Raw genomic sequence first — 22,053 nt, 5'->3', positions numbered from 1 at the left:
CATATATGGCAAGCAGTAAGCTACTGACCACAGACAGGCTGTCTGGTCCAAAAATATAACTGCCCTGCATTGCAGGAGACTACAACAAATTGCTTTACCTTGCCTACTCTCCTACACTTCTTATGAGCCAAACAGATGAGATACAGCCTGGGCCTGGCGGTGCTACTGACAACGCACTATTGTAGTAACAAGGTCAAATAAAATTTGAGATACACAGTTAAATTGTTGTTACTTAGGTAGCTACATGCTGTCGTTGTTTCAAAATGTGCTACAGTTGAGACTTAGTAGTAATACAAAGCTAGTTGTTAAAAAAGTGTGTGCTTGCAGCAAATACAGTAAAGATAAGAGACTCATGTCTTCTGTTGCATTCATTTTTACAATCAATGCCTAACCAGACGGTAACATAAATATTTACAGTGAAATGAAATAGAATCTTTTTAAGCTCTCATAATAGTAACAAAGTGGACAACCGTTTTAATGAGCCTTTTATTTGTTCAGAACATAATAATAACTATTCAATATTTCATGTAATACCGCTTTACAAAAGTGTATACATATTACAAAAATCTTTTTTTAAATATAAATGAATACAGAATAATCAATGATGTATTTTTGAGAAGATTTTTTTTCCGCTTCGTGAGCATGTTACCATTTATTCTTAACACGAAAAACTTACAATAAACAGCTATGTAAATACGTTATGTTGCTAAAAGATCTCATATTTGTAATTAAAGATTTGCCGGAAAAAGATGCTTACGTGATATTTTGTTGAACAAAACAAAAGGATTACAGACTCAATTTCTCAACAACTAAACATTTGCAGTGGCTCAAAATCTTGTGGCTCGGTACATCAAAGCTTTTGCCTTTCCGGATTAAGCTCCACCACTACAAAACGACCCAGCAACTGACCAGGTTTTTAGCCACTGCCATTATACCTGACCATAAAGTTATCTCCCCCTAGAGTGATAACTACACGAGCGTTTCCAGTGCCAACAAAGAGCGTTTAAGCCACACCCCTTTTTTGTGCTAGTTAGTCATAGTGATTGACTAGATCAATAATATCAGCCATGACAATGGTTAAACAAGGATCATGAATTTCCTGTTAAGATAGTAATTATTGCTCATATTAAAGAAATGATGATTATAGTTAATTACTCTTATATATGCTTATTATTTAAAGCAATTCAATATCTACATGCCTTGCAAATGCACTGAATAGCTAGCGTTAAGTAAGTGAGTTAATGCAATCAGTTACTCATAGATAAGATAGATAGTCATATTGGGGTTGTATCACATTAGTTTGATGGGAAGCTAATCGACTGCCATCAACTGAAAGTATCGACATTGTAGGGTGATGGAGTGATTCATTGACACCACAGTTCACAAACAGCCCTTGCATGTAATATTAGATTTCGAGAAGTCGTCCTAAGCCTCACATAAATTTTAAATACTTGGCTTTAGCTGCAGCCTACGACTTTGAACCAGAAGCCGCGCCCAACGACAAGCCACGCCCAACGACAAGTCGCGCCCAACGACAAGCCGCGCCCAATGACAAGCCGCGCCCAACGACAAACCGCGCCCAATGACAAGCCGCGCCCAACGACAAGCCGCGCCCAACGACAAGCCGCGCCCAACGACAAGCTGCGCCCAACGACAAGCCGCGCCCAACGACAAGCCGCGCCCAACGACAAGCCGCGCCCAACGACAAACCGCGCCCATTGACAAACCGGGCGGCTTGAGCATAAGGACTTATGAGGACGGTATATAACCAACGTATTAATTTTATTGCAACCCTCAGGCTACAGTCCTTTTAGCAAGAGGAGAAACTCCAATGTCTCTACAGAATTTTAATGAGCTAGTATGCAAACATTAAAACAATTTTGTGAAGCGAGATTTCATGGCGCTCAATAGACCAATGAAAATTAAAGGAGAGTAATATTTACAATATAACAGTGATCATGAGAGACAAAGTTGTGATGATGTTTTCAACCAATCCGAATCCTTCAAGTTATTGAGAACACAACTCTTGAGATTCTGACGAATAAACAAGTTTTAAACATCATTGTTGTTGATGATAACTAATACGAATAGAAATATTATACATACGTATGTTAAACAATATAATGTGTATAAATAATAAATTTCTTATATTCACTGCTGGATAATGTTCAAGAGGATAAAAAATGAGAAGACAGATAATCAGAATTATAGAGTTAGTTGAACAGACATGTTTTATAAGTTGGTAATCTGATAGCCAAGATAGGGATAACAGAAAGTTCATAAACTGAAACATACAACTGTGGATGTAGTATGTTGGTGTCATGAAATAAAAATTATGTTTGTCTTTTGTGTAAAAGAATAAGTACAGATACTCTGGGTATAGTTTATGGAGGACTTTGAAATCTCTAACACAAATGCAAAAACAAAGAATTAATGCTCATTATACAACATATTTCAATGGATGTATGACATTAGGAGGTACATAATCAATGTTTGACATGCTGAAATCTTACTTAAACGATACATTACAAAAGTAATGCTTACAATTAGTTATTCGAAACATGCTGTAGAAGTTTTGAATATTAGATATGGGTCAATCCATGAAGTGAGAAGCAGAAATTAATAATATTTTAGTTTAGTTCTTTGCAAACTGATACTGAATTAATGTAGAGAATTCATTCAGCCAGCTGACACTTTGTCATATGCCTCACGGTAACAAAATTTCCATGACTGAGTGTTTTACTTTCACCAATTCTCTGTTATGAATATTACTATATGAAAACACTAATGACACTTTAAATATATATTAAATTCTAGTTTTACTAACCAAGCATTGAACATTGATAAAATTTACCATCTATCAAAAAATATAACCAGTTTCACATTCACATCAAAGTTATCATGGTTTTTAAACTCCAGCGTCTCATCCACAACAATTTTATATGTGAAAGTTCATGTTTAACAGTTCTTGCAACAGAGCTACCAAGCTCAATATTTCAACAAGGCGTGTTCTCAACAATGCCAGTTATTGATAAACGCAAGTGCCTCAGTGCATGCACACTGTTATTTCAACTTTTTATATGTAATTTTGGCTGTGATCATAACACCTATTTGCAAGATCAGCAACTGGTGCTATTTTCGGTTTATCAAAAGATTAATCATGGTATTTTAATTAAATTCAAAGCCAGCAGTGTAAATTAATTCTCAAAAACAGTCACATTTTTGCTACAACCAAATTTTTACTCTCAATAAATATTTGCTATAAGTATGACAATACGAAAACACTAATGACACTTTAAATTTCGGTTATCAATACAGATTTCAAGTTGATGCGAGATTTATGATGGAATAGATTGAGTTTTCAACTTGATACGAGAGTGTTGATAAAATAAACCAAGTCCATAGCTTGAGAAAAGGTTCTTAATAACCTAAACAAAGGACCTCACCTGATATGAGGCCGCTGTCAGCTAAAACAGTTTCACAAATTATCGTGCCTTAGCTTAGCCTTTACATTAAGAAGCAAGATTTTGGCTGAGCCATGAGTTTTCTAATTACTGGGATATTAAAAAAAGGAACAAAAGTAAAAATATACATGTTATCATATATTATATACAAATGTTATACATTTATATATAATATGAGTACAATATGGACAATATATATGACATTATAAATATTAATATAAATATGGTTTCAGATGAATCTGGTAGGCTGGTTAAGTCACTTATGGTAGTAGACCTCACACTATAGTAGCACCGAATATTTCTACAAAATGGTAGTATTAACGGTGATGAACAAACATGGCCACTAGTCAGCTGTTTGAATCAGATTCAAAGTTTGTCTGTGTGTCCTTTGGTTTGTCTGGCTAAGCTATCAAAATCTTGAAATTAAAAGACACTTTATGACTCCAACCTCAAACGTATCAACCTTAACAAGCACAAAGTAAGTTACAAAACTACTTGCAATGGTTGTCGTGTATCCTTAACTTTTTATTGGCATTGGTTTTTCGTTACATACCAAAAAGAAGAAAATAGAATGAGTGGACAGAAATTAAGAGATATTAAGTGAGTTGAACAGAAGTGCTTTGAATGTTGGTAATTTATTAGTATTGTGGAGGAATCTGGATAGTGAATTGAAGGTTTTAGTACCAGAAAATTCATAAACTGAAACACATGATGGTAGGTGTGGTATGTTGGTGTCACAAAGTAGAAAACAATGTTTTCCTATGCGTAGAAAGATGCGTACAAATACTTTGGCTTGAGGCTTAAAATGATAGCTCAAACTCTTTGAAATTTACATTTGTTGATTGTGAGAAATCTAAGTTACTTCTGTTTTAAATGTAAGTTTTATACTTTAGCTGCTAAAAAGATTTATTTAGTTTTGTGCAAAGTATTAATAGTAGTTGTCCGAGATAGACTTTGTCAGAATCCTGGGAAGATTCTACATTTGTTCAGATTCGTTTCTGTAGCGTATTTGTATCTTAGCTTTGTACATTCTATTTGTACTCCCTGAGTGGTGAAACTAGAGTATGAGCTCTGGTAGTCTAGTGTTATGCAATCTGTCAGCGTGTTGAATGTTACATGTTGAATGCTGAATATTGGGAGGATTTATTTAGTTCTGTTCCAAAATGTTAAAATGTGTGGTAATAAGTTACAGCTCAGTATGTTGGCAAGTATTTATTAGGGTTAGTTATTATCCCTTTGCTACTCAGGTTCGAAGAGTGCTTAAGAACACAGGCCATGACTTGACTGTGGAAATTCCCAGTTCAGCCCATGATGTGACACTGAGTGATGGACGGCTAGGCTACAGTTATTCCATCTATAAGATAGTCATACACTTTGGCAGCAAAGACACTCAAGACACCTATACCGAGGTATACCTATTGATAACTAGTTTGTTAGTTTGAAACTTTTTTTTAAATACTTGTGACTGTCACTGTTGCTATTATTCATATTCCTTAGAGCAAAAAAACTATGTCCTCTACCTATGAGTAGACAACTCTGTTAAATATTTATTTAATTTATATAAATTCGAAATACTTACATGTATGACTGCCACTGCTGCTACTATTCATATTCATCATAGTAAAAGGAGTTATTTCCTCTACTTATGAGAGACAACTCTGCATAATGTTTACTTAATTTGTTTAAATTTACTACCAGCCTAACAATAATCTACTGTAGTCCTCCTGTTCCTGGCTTGTTTCTTAAATTGACTCAAGACAAAACTAAAATGATGATTACAAAGCTCTGTGAGTTTTGAACACGTTATCGACCAAATAGACCCACTGCTTTGATGTCTCTATTTATATTCAGTAAAGCTAACTGGTACATATAAATACATGCAAATAGTTATTGCAAAGGTTGCTGCTTAACCGGACTAAATACCAAAATTAAGTTGAAATTTAAGGGTTAGTAAGTTTATCCTTTTAAATGCTGGCATACTTTGTCATGATTGTATGATGGCTAAGTTTAATTTCCACGCTGAAACATCTCTTTGAAAAAACTGCAATTAGTTTACTGTGCATTGGTATCATTCATGCTATTGCTGTTTAGACCACTGCTAAATGTAACTACTTCAGGATAGAATCACTCCATAAATAGCAGTGTTGGCATTTCTTAATGCAATTATATATGAGCTCGTTCAGCAATTTCATCTTCACTTCACACGTGTGAGGTTTCACTTTCACTTCTGTACTGTATGAATAGAGAAGCCGATGTGGCCAATTAGAATGCACGATCATGACGTCCAAGCTTCTCATTGGGTAGATATATTTGCTTCAATGTTACTACATCACCACTATACATGTAAATTCTCACTAGTTTGTAACTTGTAGCAAAGATTGGGTTATAAGCAAATGGCTTCAGTTTGTATAATGGCTTTTAGTTTGTTTTAGTTTCTGCAATCTACTAAAAAGGCTTGTGATAATAAAAAGCTAGGCATAGTCAACAAATTACTATGTAACTTTTTTACCTCATTGAGGACAATAGAAAAGGTAACAGCATTTTATTAAACATGTATGCGATTATATTTCAACTGTATTAGGCAGCAAAATAGTTCAGCAACAACTTTCCATTTTATCAAAATGTTTGTCAAAGTGTACATGTGTTTGCAGTCAAAAATCACATATGAAAAGCCTGAGGTTTTTTTCATTGAAAATCGAAAATTGCTCTTTAGAGTTATTTGCAATAGTGTCAAGAGTTAAAAATGATAAAATGGAGAGATAGGAAGTGTTTAGGCTAACACAGCTTGTGAATGTTGCTCCGCAGGTGAATCTAAGTCGATGGTTAATTTTCGATACATAATCTTCTACCTGATACCCATAATTACATGACATACGAGGGATCAGTGACTCGGCCTAGATGTCTTGAGATTGTAACATGAATTATTATGAACAAGCCTGTCTACATTACTCCTGAACAGGTATGTGTGTCTACGTTACCCTTAAATAGGTATATGTGCCAACATAACCACAAAACAGGTATGTGTGTCTATGTCTACCCTCAACAGATATGCATGTGTCTATAACACCCTTGAACTGCAGTTATGTGCCTACACCATCCCTGAACAGGTAGGTGTGTTTTTATATCACCCCTGAACAGGTACTTGTTTTGTGGCAACATTGCATTCATAAGTTTTCATGTAAACTTATCAAAAGGCTAAGGAGTGATTACATTGCTTAAAAATTTATCTAAAGAGAAAAGTTTGAGATGTGAGAAAACTTGTTTGGTCTAAAGTGTCACTTGACTATAAACCCAGCAAACAGGAAACAAGGAAGAAGCATAGCAAGAGACTTGTAGCTATTCTGATGTATTGTTAGTCCCAAACATAGTTAAGTATACTTGCTGCAATTTTGTATAGTACAACAGGCAGCAAACAGCTTAACAATAGCCAGGCCATGTTTAGTAAGTAACAATGTTTGCAGCAAAGACTGCTTCGACAGACTGTAAACACGGAGAAGGACTCATCAGTGAAGTCACCACTCTATGACAACTACAGACCAGAGCAAAGTGTTAACAGGAGGGCTTCAAGAACAAACATCAACTTTCAACAGCAGGTCTGTTTATGATCGCTAACATAACGACATTACATGACATGCGCTAACAGATTAAACATGGAATAAGTTGTTGCTTATGATAGAGACATATTCAACATTTCTAAATCAATATTTCTCTGGCTGCAAAATATTGCAACTTGGAATTTATCTTTCCTTTAAAATTATAGTTCTAATGCTATTAATCTTTTTTCTAAGTACTGATAACTCTTAACAATGAATAACCAAACCGCAAACCCAAAGGCCTAAGCACGCAGAGCTACAGGCCGACTAATTCTCTGTTACGCCACTTAGGTGCCTCTTGAAAAAGCGTTGGTTATTTCTTCCAAATACCTCTAGACAAGTCCTGCAAGTGGAAACCTATTTTAAAAAGTACGCATATGACACACATAGATCTATATTTGCTGAAGCTCTGAGAGTTTGCAGGTTCATACCATTCCTTTCCTTTTTATTTAAGACCGTAGTTTATCACATGAGTTATGTTTTGTGTCTGTAGACAAGCAAAGCAGGTGCTTTGCCAAAAAGAATTGATGACATGCTAAGCGTATTACTTCCCTCCATCACATACACTTTCGGCGCTTTTGTTACAGAAATCTAGAGCTTGCGATTTTAAGATGGAAAAGTCTTACACCGGTATGATTAGCGGCCTTCCTCGCACTGTTGTCACCCGCTTCCTTCACACTCGTTAGTTAGCTTTTGAGCACGGTTGTAGTTTAGTTCATGATGCTAGTCATTCATGGCATGGTATATCCACCCTCACACACTTAGAGGCAAAGATTAACCAATTATTGAAACAGCCGTTCACAGAGGCACAGAAAGTTTGTTGTCAGTTTTGTTGAGTAAAAGAGACGTTTTGATAAACTTATTTTAAAATAATATGTTAAAGGTTTGCACTTGTCTAAAATTCATCCCACTAACATATTATCACTTATTGACTAGAAGCACCTCTATAAACTCTAGATTGGTTTGACACAGAAGGTAACACTGTATGTCATGACAAAAAGGTGACAACAAGACTCTTGATAAAGGTTTCAGTAGGAGAAACATTAAGTCATCAGTGAATATCAAATCATGATAAATGTATCATGACAGCTAAAAGAAAAACTTTCTTTAAGATACTTTTACTACCAAGGATCCTTGTAACTTGTGTCTGAAGGACAAGCTTGAGATACAAACTTTAGAGATCAAGCTTGAGCTCTGTAACTCAAGTACCTTCAACAACCAAAACGCTCTTTCATTATAAATAATAAAACAAACTCCTCAATATATTCTAGTTTATGTTGCGTATTCACTCACCACGACTTAAATCAAAAAGCAGGAAGAAGCATGCCCTCATATACACCCTTCTCGACATCTATTTAGCTGTTCCTTAGCTTTATCAATAAGCTGAAAAACCTACATAATCCTGCAAGCCTGTGTGAGAGGCTTTGCCTCCCAAAGCCTATCTGGCTTTCTTAGCCCAAGTACCTGTAACATAGTCAGGCGTACAAGAGACGCCTGCATATACAACAGTTTATTACATGGAAGTAAGTTCCTAGGCCAAAGTAATCTACTTCTCGATACGATCCTAAAATTCATTAAAACATTATTATTATTGTTGTTATTATTAAACCTTATTGATGATATACAAGGCTGCTGTCATTTAGCTTTTACTTGAATAAATTTAATCAAAAACATTTACCAGTCATTTATGAAATTATAAAAGACGTCACACATGAAAGTGTGCAATTTGCTGTTTTATCTGACTTGTTATTAAAAATTATCTTATCATTAATAGCAGACAACTTGTGATATTGCTTTGTCCATGAGCAAATAATATTAAATTGTCATGAAAAAATGCCTTTTCCTACATTTTCATCATAATTACTGTAACTTATGATGAACAGTTGCTTCATATTTGTGCAAATCAATATATAGGAGGTTTCATTCAAGGAGCCAACTACACAGCATCAGTTTGAAAGTGTCACAACTGTTCATGCCATTCCCTTCCTTTACAAAGTATCAGTTTTACTTCTCAAAACTCTCATCATGCCACTAAAATACCATATCCATGGTTGAGTTTATTTTCTGTAGGCGGTGTCATTGTGTGAAAGCATTTTCATAACCCAGATTTCTCTGAGAAATTTTCATTCAATATTAGCAGGTGAGATAATTATTAAGTGAAGACGACTTCTACAACAGCATTTAAAAAGCAGGCATAATTGTTAAAAATGCTAATGATTAAAATTAAACACAATATACTTTTGTGTGGGAAAGCTTTAAAAATATTTAGCAATAAAATGCAGCCATGTTAATGTAAACATTACAAACATATAAAAAATAAATATATGTAGGCTATATGTATGCTGCACAAATAAGTATAAAACATTGTAAAATAAATGGCTGCCATAATCTGTCAGCATTTGCAAATAGAGCAAGGCTTAGCAGCACTGATCAAAAAACAAAAATATGTTTCTATTTCAGGAAACCCACAGATTTTGGAAGCATTCAATCCAATTCTATAGAGTAGCCCTGCTATCTGGTCATCTGGTCTTCAGATTTAGTCATACTTGAACCAGCAACAAAAGATGATGACAGGCCGAAGAAATGAAGTTTTATTTTCTGATATTTATAAAACCCGAATAAAATAATCCTGATATAACTGTGCTCCGATATTATTCTACATGTAGAATTAGATCAGTGTTAAGAAGTTATTTTATTCTTCCTCTATTTTAATATATCGTAAACAATTGCTGCGCTGTAATATATAACTCTTTTTAAAAGACTTGCCTTGGCTGTTTTTTCCATGGTACCACGGACTTTCTATTCAGTTTCAAAAATTAAACCAATAATTTTAAAGATTTTATAATATACAGACAAAAGATTTGCAAAAAGTGAAATGAAATATATAAGGACTTGTTAGCAATCAGCCAAAATACAATACACGCAGAGGAATCGTGAATTATGCAATTATGAAAGATGTCACAAATGAAAATGTGAAATTCGCTGTCATCTTTGATTATTTATTAAGGATTATCTTATAATTGTTAGTGGACAACTTTTGATATTGTTTCAATGTTGAATTGATATTAAATTGTCATGAAAAAATGCCTTTTCCTACATTTTCATCATAATTACTGCAACTTATGATGAGCAATTGCTTCATATTTGTACACACCATTAATCAAGGGAAGGTTTCATTCAAGGAGCCAACCATACAGCATCAGTTTGAAAATCTCATAACTGTTCATGTCATTCCTCTCATTTACCAAGTATCAGTTTTACTTCTCTAAACTCTCACCATGCCACTAGAATACTTTATTATATTTCAGGAAACCCACAGATTATAGAAACACTCAATCCAATTCTATAGAGCAGCCGTGCTATCTGGTCATCTGGTCTTTAAATGTAGTCCGTATTCAAACCAGCAGTCAAAGATGATGACAAGGCAGAGAAATGAAGTTTGAATTTCTGATTTATACAAAACCTGAATAAAATAATCATGAGCTAACTTTTCTCAGATATTATTCTACATGTAAAGCTTGTTCAGTCTTAAGAAGTTATGTTATTTCTTCTCTATTTTATTATACTGTAAACAATATGCAGCGCTATGGTATATAACTCTTTTTAGATGATTTGCCTCGACTGGTTTTTCCATGGTAGTTGTGTTTTCCACCGACATATTATTCAGTTTCAGAAATTATCCAATATATTTTTAAAAAGGTTGTTATATACAGACAAAATTTGAATAAAAGTAAAGCGAAATATATAAGGACTTGTTAGCAATCAGCCAAAATACAATACACACAGAGGAATCTTGTCCAACTTGGAAATGACCATGATAAATGACAGTTTCTATTAGATGATGACAGTTCTAACTTTTTACTTTAATTGTTTGAAAAAGCTACATAAAAAAGGACTTGATACCGTATTTTATTTACATGAAAACATGCCATAAAACCTTGCAATACTTTTTTCAATTAATTTTGTGCTACATAACGTTAAATAAGCGGGCCTACTATGCAAAAAGTTTGCTTCTGGTAATCATAGATTTAATTGAGTGAGAGTTTTATGAAGTTGAGGAAACACAAAGACAAGATATGAACATCCAAAAACACAAGTGTATGTCACATAGATGTTAAAACGCAGAAAGGAGGTCACACTTACGATAATAGGCTATGGGCCAAGCAGGCAAAATAGCTTTAGAAATGATGTTCCGATGGCATCCCCTTTCAGTGGCAATTTCTGCAGGAATTCAGATTAATTTTGATATGGAGGATTCAAAACTGAAGACTTGCTGCAGCCGTCATTCCTACTTTTATGAGAAATTTAATAAAAACTATATTTTAGGATTTATCTCCCCTGTAAATAATTTTTCCATAGAAGCATCAGATTTGCAACTTTTTGTCATCATTATTTTGCAGTGATTTAGGATGTCAGTAGTGAAGTAAAAATCTATCTTCTTTCTATTTTCAAAGATTCCATATCCTACGATCGTTGCTTGCACATGTAAACTATATACATGTATTTACGTATATGTACATGTGTATATAATTGTATGGTTTAATAGCTTCATTTTACAAAAAAAAACTTAAAACACTGTATTTACGTTTTATAACCTGACACGGATGAATCATAGAAAATAATAAGATACAAGATAAGTGCATTCATGGTTTGAGTTTTGACATGACTCACGAAGCCCACATACATGGCTCTCAAGAAATTGTTTTAATAAACATTGACTAAGCACACAGGGCATACACTTAGTCACTGTCTAGAAAGCTAGAAAAACATGTTTTAAAGAGCCTGAAATGTCTGTTTCTTATGGTGTATGCATTCAACTTGTCTGCAAGGGCCCCTGATTCACAGAACACGTGCTATCAGAAACTGATTAACAACAACAAAATTAGGCTTGCTAGGATTAAACACAGTGAGGGAAGTATTTTTTTAGCCTTGAGATATTTTACCACTTGAAAATTTAAGGTGAGATAACGGGACTTATAACTACTCTATAAAACAAGTAATATGTAATTTAATTACATGATTAATAACCATTTTAAGATAGAAGGAATGCTGATATTGTAATTTGTGCAAACCAGTAGTGGTGGCTACTGATCAAGATGCTTGTATTCAGCTTGAAAAATAATTAAATTTCCATCCAGCCACGCATTAAACATTAGTCTTGCCCTTGTTTATCAAATGGACAAATCATGCATGTATTCACTCTAGTTTATTGGTCTAAGCTGACTAGGTGATAGTGATTTCCCCAGTCAATGTTGTCCTGGCATTCATTTAGCTACATGAAGAGAGAAGAGAGTCGGAGTCCTGCTAATCATGATACACAGTTGCAGTGATACGATACATGATGCAGTTTGCGAATATTACAGTCTAGGTTCCGAGAGGAAAACTGAGTTAGAAACCTTCTCAAAGGACTAGTTCATATCTATGGCAGACATGATCGAACTACCATAAATGCAGTGACACCAAGCTATTGAGGTTATGGGGCCATTCTTGTGCTGTGAGACTTACACATGCAGACTCTATGGCCAAGAAGATAGCACCCAGGAAAATAGCACATACCTAAACTGACTAAGGAACAGGCTTTTTCTGTCTAAGTCTAGGCCAGTCAGTCCCTTCCTCCCTTCAATAGCTGAAAAAACATGTGCATCGTGTCAATTATGTAGCAGCTGCCTACATGTATATGGGAAGAGGCAACAATACAACTTGCCACTGCACCATTTCAATCTTTACACGGGTGGATACTGGGTAAGAAAAACGATGAGTATGCAATAAAGGGTCACACGAGAATTATCATCCCACCTCATATTCTACCAGCAGTTCTATGGGAGTGTCAAAAATATAGGTGCCGAGGAAACTGATGTGCCAGTATCATGGCAAAACTGCCTTACACAGAGCTTTGCACATGCATACACTAAAACAAAACTGAAGCAGGAGTAGAAGAGGATGTCGATAGTGAGGACAATGACTAAAAACTCAATATATTGAACAGATAGTTAGAATATGCGATATTTTGAAATATCCCAACTCGTTTTGTAAGACTGTTGATATTAGCTACTAATAATACTACTAATAATAATGCTAATAATAATCATCAATTATTATCTTCAATGATTCATCAGTGTCAGGTTATAAAACATAATTATAGTGCTTTGAACTTTTTTGTAAAATAAAACAATTAAACCATAGTCCTACAATTATATACACATGTACACATATGCATTTACATGTATATAGTTTACATGTGCAAGCATCGATCGTAGGATATGGAATCTTCGACTACAGATAGAAATGAATTTTGACTTCACCACCGACATCCTAAATTACTGCAAAATAATTATGATAAAAAGTTTCAAACCTGATGCTTCTATGGAAGAAATCTCATTTACTGGGGAGATAAGTCCTAAAATATCACTTTTATCAAACTTCTCGTACAAGTTGGAATGGCAGCTGCGGCAACTCTTCAGTATTGAACTCTCCATACTAAAATGAGTCAAAATCACTGCCGAAATTGCCTCTGAAAAGAGGTGCCAACGGAAATGCAAGATAAACTGCATTGGGCCATGGCCTATAACAGTAATGAGTAATTACACTGCTATATATTAATAACATGAAGTAGTGTGGTGAACTTTTAAAGTATTTTTATGCAAAGAGTTGATGTTCATGTTAATATACTTTGGTGTGCTCAGGTATATCTGTATAATTCTTCATTGATATTCTTAATAATCGTCAACCAAAATATGTCTTCACTACATTCCAAAAATGGTAGATGTAGTATGTTGGTGACACAAAATAGTAAACTATGTCTTTTATGTGTGTGGAAGGATAAATACAACTATCCTGGGCATGGTTTACGCAGAGCTTTGAAACCTGTGACACAAAGGCAGAAATGAGCAATTTAGTATAGGACAATATGATCAAAGATGTTGTGGTATGATGGGTAGAATTGTGGTAAGCTGGAATACGTGATCGGTAGTACATAAGTCTTAGCATAGGTTTCAGTAAAAGGAATATTCTTTTCCGCTATCGATATTGTGAGACAAAAAATATATTTATCTCCACCAACTATAATATGACAATGCACAGTTTTAAAGTAAAACAGCAGTGCTATCTTCCTGTTTATGAAATATCTGCATTGCCTCAAAAGAAATGTGTTTTATGAAAGCTATCTGCAAACATGATTAATATGTTTGGACCAGGTAAGATCATCACTTATGAGGAAGCCGAGTCATTTATTTGATCTCCTTTGTGGTTGAACGTTATCCCGCATATAGAAATTGAAGAATACAGTCAAGTATTTATATTGAAATGAGAGATCAACAAAGTGTAACTTTTGCATATTGATCTTCATATGATTGGTGGTATACCACTAAAGAATATTATTGATAGCAAAATAAACCTCTCGTTTTAGCAAGGTGATGCAGTTGATTCTTTGGATGAAAACAGTGTATCATGAAACCAGTGTATGCGTACAAGGTAATGGAAAACGATATTGTAAGGAAGTTGTTTATGTACATTAGAAAGAGTGTAGGAGTAAGACTACATATTAATGATATTATCTGTAGCAGGTAGTTTCACCTGACCTGACTTGGGTGAGGCGCAGAAGCAAGTGGGGCTGGATGCACCTTCTAACACCACCAATGGTTCTTGAGCGATTCATACCACTCAACCGCTGATGATAAAACAGTATACTATACTGTAGTATACCCTTTCAGGTTATGGTATGGATATTGTTATTTTATCATCACTCGACACATTTTGACAATAGAAGATGATCGTTTTTTACAAAAACATGTTATTAATGCATTGTTTGCTCTTTCAGCTGTGTTTGCTCAGTCAAGTAGTATGCAGAGACACCAGATGAGAATTTGGGATAGATTTCAGGAATCACACATTTCCAGACTGACAGTTCTGTAGACAGAATATGAAATATCTAAAGCATTTTGGCTGAAACTAGGAGAACAATGTAGACGCTTAAAGACTTTAACGAGTCGTGTGTACTTTTTGTTCTCAACTCAATTTTATCCCATTTTAAGGCTCCATAAGTGTAACAATTTCTCTGGATTCATTTGGATTAAAATATAGCTAAATTTTATCCTTCTTTTGTTTGCTAGTCATTTTCTCTCCTATTCTCTATTGGTACCTTTTGTTGATTGTCTTTGTCTGTTAGCTAGACATTGGTAATTATCTGGTAATTACACATAGATTGTACATGACTTGAGTTTATGAGTCTTAAAATGTACTCAGCCTTCAATTCTGACTGCAATGTGACTGCAGTCGGTCTTCAATCAGTTTATGTCAGTAACTCATCCAATAGGAAGAAAAATCTTTCACACTAGCGGACCTTTACTAAATGTTCATTGTTTTTTGCAAACTAAACTAGTTTTAATACAGTTCATGCACTTTTATTTATTGTATTCAATTTATTTTTGTTTGTTTGTCTATTTATCTATCACCATGGTTTTATTGTTGTAAATGCTGGAATAATCTACTTTTTCTGTGTAGATTGAGTCATTATATGTTTACTCTCTATTTTACAAATCTGTTAAGTACAAAAATACCCTGTGGATGTCAAATTGTGTATTGATATAATTATGATCTCTTATTAAATCCAATGCATTGTTCTAAATTGTTTACGCTGCATTGTTGGTGTTGTAACACTTCATACTGAGAGCGGAAATAGACGAAGGTCTTCTTCAGTTGTCGAAATAGATTTGACCAGAATACCTGCTGTTGCTGCTGCGCTTGTTGATTTGACTGCATCAGACGAATAGATGGCAACACCTGTTGATGATACGATGGTGAGTGTGTGTCAGCGTATCTTTAGGTTGTAAATGTTGACTTTTGCGTTTTCGTCTGGCGTTTCTGATGAATTCTGTCATACTGTGGAGAAACTAGGAGTATAAAATTAATTACATTTATATGTTAGCTCTAACCGAGTTCAGCCATCAAAATTTTTAACTATTATATTCCTACGCAATATGTATTACATAAGGCAGGCTAATTTTAGAATATTCCATCGTCAGTTATAATATCTCAATTAGGTTTTTATCAAGTGTTGTACAGAATCTAGTCATTTATGAGACTAATTTATGGAATAATGAAGTCATTTGTTGTTGGCTGTAGTTAGCAATATTTGTTGGCATGGTGAGTCACTTGTTAATAACCATGACAAGTGATGTAAACCATTCACGCTGTTATCATTCTCCTGCTGTAAAATGATGTGAGATTTTTTTTGGTACTTAATTTTTGTTTGCAGGTTTATTAGTCTTTGTCTAGTATTATTGTTTTTTATAATCTTTATGCATTCCATTCTTCTTGTGTAAATAGTTCATGTCTAGTTGCTTTTCACCAGTTTCACTTTGTCCATGAAACTTTTGTTTTGTATCATCTGTTTATATTTTATTACAAGTTGGAAGAGCTAAGACTCTCTCAACCTTTACAAATCTAGAATCTCAAGTAGACATGTTGTGCTGCAATCTAGCAAATGCCTTTGTATTTCAGTCATCAGAAGAGGACCTGCCTGAGGTCTCTGCATCAGCTAGACAGCGACCTGAACAAACGGAGTCTACCCTAGAACAACTGCTGACTTCTCATATTAACACTTTATCACCCGTACATGACAGACCTTCTGGTGTCTCTCATAGTTCAACAAGGTACGACATGGCAGAGCCTTACATTGGAGTTCCTGGGTATGTTGTTTGACTTATTTCATTGTGAATATAGTTGCAAAATAGAACAGAGAAGCCTAACACTGCAACAAACACAATAGCCAATATGATCAATAGTAACAATGGCAACTAATGATGTCATTTTGGTGCATAGTTTTCTTCTGTGCGATTTAGCCTAACTATTTTTTGTCAATTTTAAACTTGACGCATCCTGCTGATCAAATCACTTAAAACATCAACAACAATTACAAATGAGAGAAAGACATCACTAATTGATGATAAAATTTACTAAAAACTTTGTGTGAGGTAAAAAAACTGTTGCTTTGACAAAATAATTGACGAATAAGAATATGTTTCAGCCACTATTGACCATTGAGTATACCAAGTTCACTTGTGATGAATGTATTCTTTCTGCCAATGTTTTCAACATCAACATGTATAAAGTGTGTTCTGTTTTAACACTTTGATTCATTAGAGATGTCAGTCTAGAAGTTTCTGTAGGCACCTCACAGACCAAGTGAGAGTTTGCTCAATCTGACCACCTGAAACATGTGTCATTGTAGGCAACAACAGAATCGTGCCCCGAGACCAATCCACCACTATTTAGCCAGCGGTCAGAGCCATTTTCAACCAAGGCGGTTCTCCAGTCCCAATCATGATCCAGTCTTGTATGCAGCTCCTCATCCTGGAAATCACACGAGTCTAATGCTTCCTAATTATTCTCCTTTCCATTCTCCCTACTACTGTCTCATTAGACCAGTCGCCATGAATAACCATTGTATGCACCAAGGTTACTATGGTTACACTGAAGGTAAGTCGGTGTAGTATTTGTGTATATGCATTACGATTTATATGACTGTATGAAATACCCACGTTAACAATCATGCTGTTGAGTTTGGGGACAGTTAACTAGCTTTAAGACTTGTCTTCTCTACCATTAAATAGACAGCAAAGATGCGTGCTAATTAAGGCTTATAAAATGTGAAGCGCCAAAAAATAGAAAACTTAGAGCAAATTTAATAGTCATTATGAATTTTTTATGTTAGCTTTTTAAATAAATGTTTGTAAGAGCTTTTTACATGAAATCCTTTGGCAGTTAGCAAACTCTATTTGAATAACAAACATACAACTGGCTTACTCTTTAGCATTAGAAGGTGCTTTTAAACAACATAGCTCACATGAATGCCTCAATGCTGAGATGAATGTATACCTTGATGTACCAAATGTTTATATCTCTATTGCAGGACCGCATTATGAAAGTAGGGAACAGAATCATAGATGCAGTCCTAGTCCACAGAGACCACTTGTGGAGCTATTTCCTGGCTCTCATTTTTCAACACTGGTATGTCATTGGAATGTCTGCTTTTCATCATTTTCGTCTTTGCTTCCAACCAGGTTAGGTGACATATAGAAAATGTCTCTAATTGTAGCAGCAACAAGGTGCAAGGACGTCTACTGAAACTCACACCTTAAATTACCAGAGTCACCGTATGACTGCTCCCCACTCCTCTTCTCATGCTGCCCCACCTAGAGTATGTAGGCCTACTTCTATATGTTACACTGTTGTCTGTGTTCCTTTTTGTTTACGCATAGTATTTACTAATGAGCTTTCACAACTGCAAGAATACCTAGCACTGTAGTTGATTGTTCCTTACAGTTTTGTACTTGTTTAAATGGAGTAATATGTACTTTCAGGACCCATTACCCAGGCTGAGAGAGCACATCAGACCATGGCATCTTGTGCACAATGAAGATACATATGAATCTGATGACGGTCAAAGAAACAGTAGAGAGATATCATGGCATAGCCTTGATACAAGGAGGCAGAGGCATGAAAATCCTGATAATCATTATAACCGGTCTGTACGTGAAACTGAGCAATCTTATACCAGAACAGAACCTACAAGGTAAGGGTCTGTTTAATCTGATAAACTCATGAACAATGTAATTCATAGATGTGAGTTGAGGACTCACTATGCAACTTTGTTTTTTAATAGCTTGAATAAAATAATTTGTTTTTGCGGATCCATCTTTTCACCCAGATTGTCTAGTTTGGATGTTTACATCCAAGCAATTTTTCATAATGCATTTGTGTGTGCTAAGTTATATTGCAAAACTAAAGATTCGTTTATGTAAAGGCTGGCTGTTTCCATATCGACCTTTTTTCTTTTTTATCATTAAGGTATGCTTAGTTAGTACTGACAACACATACTATTTATGATGTTACCAGCGGGTTTTGCCTTATCCCTGCAACAATTTAATGTGTGATATACAGAGAAGAAACTCTACAGGAATCGCAACGACAGCATAGAGATGTGGAAAGCTTACCTGCAGAGCCTTTGAACCGCAGCCAAAACCATGTTGATCGTTCAGGGCCCTGGTATGTAGCATTTTCGATCATTTAACCATACTTGGTACACAAATTTTCGACTTGGCAATTTCAGTTTTACAGTTTTATGATTAACAGTGTCTCGAACAGGAGCTCAGTGTCAAGGCCATCTTTCACATCAAGACAGACAGTATTTGACAATCCAAACACTAATACCACAACTGAAAGCACTCCTCCTACTGGCTACTTCAATGTTGGAGAGATGCATATTATTATCAACCATGCTGTAAGCAGTACAACCCTCTCTCTTTTGTTATTTATCTAACTAAACCATGTTACTTCATGACAATTGCATATTTACTCGTGTATTTAACTCTTTTCACTGGGCAGTAATTTCATTTCAAACAGTAATTATTTTCAAATAATGCCATCGAGAGTCAAAAAAGAAAAGAGAAAAAGGGACACAGTTAGCTACTAAAGTTGTATAAATGGTTCGATATATAGAGATTAAACTACCTTTCTGTGCTAAGAGAACTGAATATGCGTGGATGAATGTTAAAGCTTTAGCCTAAATCCTCAAACCTATTGTTAGATGTTCTATCTAATCTGTTCAAGCGATTTGTAAACATTTAGCATTGAGGTGAAAAATAAAGACACAAACCATCATCACTTTTTATATAACCTTTCACATCTATTTATACCTTTCTCTGCTAAGAAGACTGAAATTGGGTGGATGATTATTAAAGCCTTAACTTAAAGCCTCAAACCTATTGTTAGATGTAATCTGTGCAAATGATTTGAAAACATTTAACATTCATGTGAAAAATGAAGACACAAACTATCATCACCCTTTATATCACCTTTTTCATCCACTTAGCCTCAGGCCTACCAGCCTGCTCAGCGAGATCGGACTCACAATCATTTGATGGGCCTTCTACACTCTTTCCATGTTCAACACCATCAGCCCGTCCAACGTGCTCCAGCCCAGCCTCCCTCAACGGCTAATAACAGAAATACAGGCGCTTCACAGGAGACGATAGATCGTATGACAGTTGCTTATCAATACAGTCAGAGGGTTGCTAGTGACAGTGATCAGGGCAGCTCAAACGAAAAGTGCACTATCTGCATCAGTGAATACAAGACAGGTGAACATGTTCGGTAAGTTACAGACTTCTATCACAACAGTAGCTTACATATTTGTGGTCACTATTTAACACCGTGAAGTCTTGTCTAATACATACAAACAGGAAACTAGATCATATTAACAACTTTTATTGACTGTGTAACCAGTATGTTGTTAAAACCTTATCTCCTGCCTGCAGACATTTTTAATTTTACACCTGTATGAAATGCCTTCAGCATTCCAGTGCTAACTCACAATTTAGTAATTCACTCAATTTAAAACTTTGGAACTATACTAATCAAAGATCAAACACGAAGGGTTAAAAATTTTTAATTATATGTAAACCAGAAGGGTATAAGTTTTTTGAGCATAAGATAAAAAGGGAAAATAACACCTTTGCTGATTTTATGCTACAGTTTCAAAGAGTTAAAACTTGATTGTTAAATTTAATCACCATTATATATGATTCAAATTACATCATCATCTACATCGTTGTACCGTACATACATTGTAGTTAAATTTCTTATTTTTAAAATTTTTTCCCCTGACTTGCAGTTTGTTTAAATTTCCATGCTTAGTATCGAGTACTTATTTGTGTCTAGTATTTATGTTTAGTTTCCAATATTGAGTCATTATATATAAGTTTTTTGCAAAGGCCTTGAACTACATGTAAAACATGGCATGGTAATATTGCACTGCAGTTGCATAAGGTCCTTCAGTTATCTCTGCATTTGTAATTGATATTTATTCCTATTCACATGCCAACTTGCCAAATAATTGAAACATATTGTGCAGGATTACAAGAAGGCTTTTTTGTTACTTATTTTCAGCAATTTTATGAACTTGTTCACTGACAAATCTCTTTAAAAAGTTTCTTTATGATCGAGTCCCATTAGACAGCCATAAGTTTCTGATTTGCAACCGCTCATCAAAAACACCCGCGTACAAGAAAACATAAATCTTTGATAATCTTTAATTAATCATTGATTATAATGTACATCGTGTTATAGTTGAAGGTTTACTCGCAACAAAATTCACATTACAGTTATATGATAGCAAAAGATTCCCTATGTTTTACTTTGCTGTGTTGCAGGTGCAAAAATATGTGAAAATGTGATTAAAAGGTTTTAAAAGCTCGAAAACGAACAGTTAATCGTGGCCATCATGAAAACGCTGCGGATTGGAATATCTTTGTTTCAATGACAACTCAAACGTTTTGATTATTGTTTTTGCTTTGGCTATTGGAATTTTGTTGCAAGTAAACCTTTAAGAATGCGCCTCTCTTTTTTTCACCTATTCCACCTTTTTTGTAGACGACTACCTTGTCTTCACCTTTTCCATCGTGACTGTGTCGATCGGTGGCTTAATTCTAACAAGCGGTGTCCGATGTGTCGCTTTGATATTGAGGCAAATATACCAGAGGGAACTGGGATTTCTACTTAGTACACTTGTCAATTCTGATGTGTTGAGTTAACATTGAGGCAACTATACTAGAGGCAGCTGGAATTCATACTTAGTACACATGTCAATTCTGATGTGCCGTGTTGATACTGAGACGCCTACAAAAGAGGAGGCAAGAGTCTCTGGTTAATACCCCAGGCACTGTATATGACGGTTTTTAAATAACAAAAACTTGATATGTCTTATCTCAGTTTTTATATATATTGATATAATAGTATTTTATTAAAATGTATTTGAAATATAATGACTTTTTCTGTGGTTGGTTGTTTTTCAACTAGTACTAGGTGCTTACTTTGCGTTAAGGTGCAATGATAAATGCATTTCTACGGGTTTCCATTTTATCGTATCATTTTCCATTTTGTAAAATTGTAGAGTTTGACTGTGTGTAATAAATTTTATCACAATTACAGTTTTAGAA

The sequence above is a fragment of the Watersipora subatra genome, chromosome 10 (genome assembly GCF_963576615.1).
Source record: "Watersipora subatra chromosome 10, tzWatSuba1.1, whole genome shotgun sequence".
In the NCBI taxonomy this organism is placed as follows: domain Eukaryota; kingdom Metazoa; phylum Bryozoa; class Gymnolaemata; order Cheilostomatida; family Watersiporidae; genus Watersipora; species Watersipora subatra.
This window is presented reverse-complemented; position numbering follows the sequence as displayed.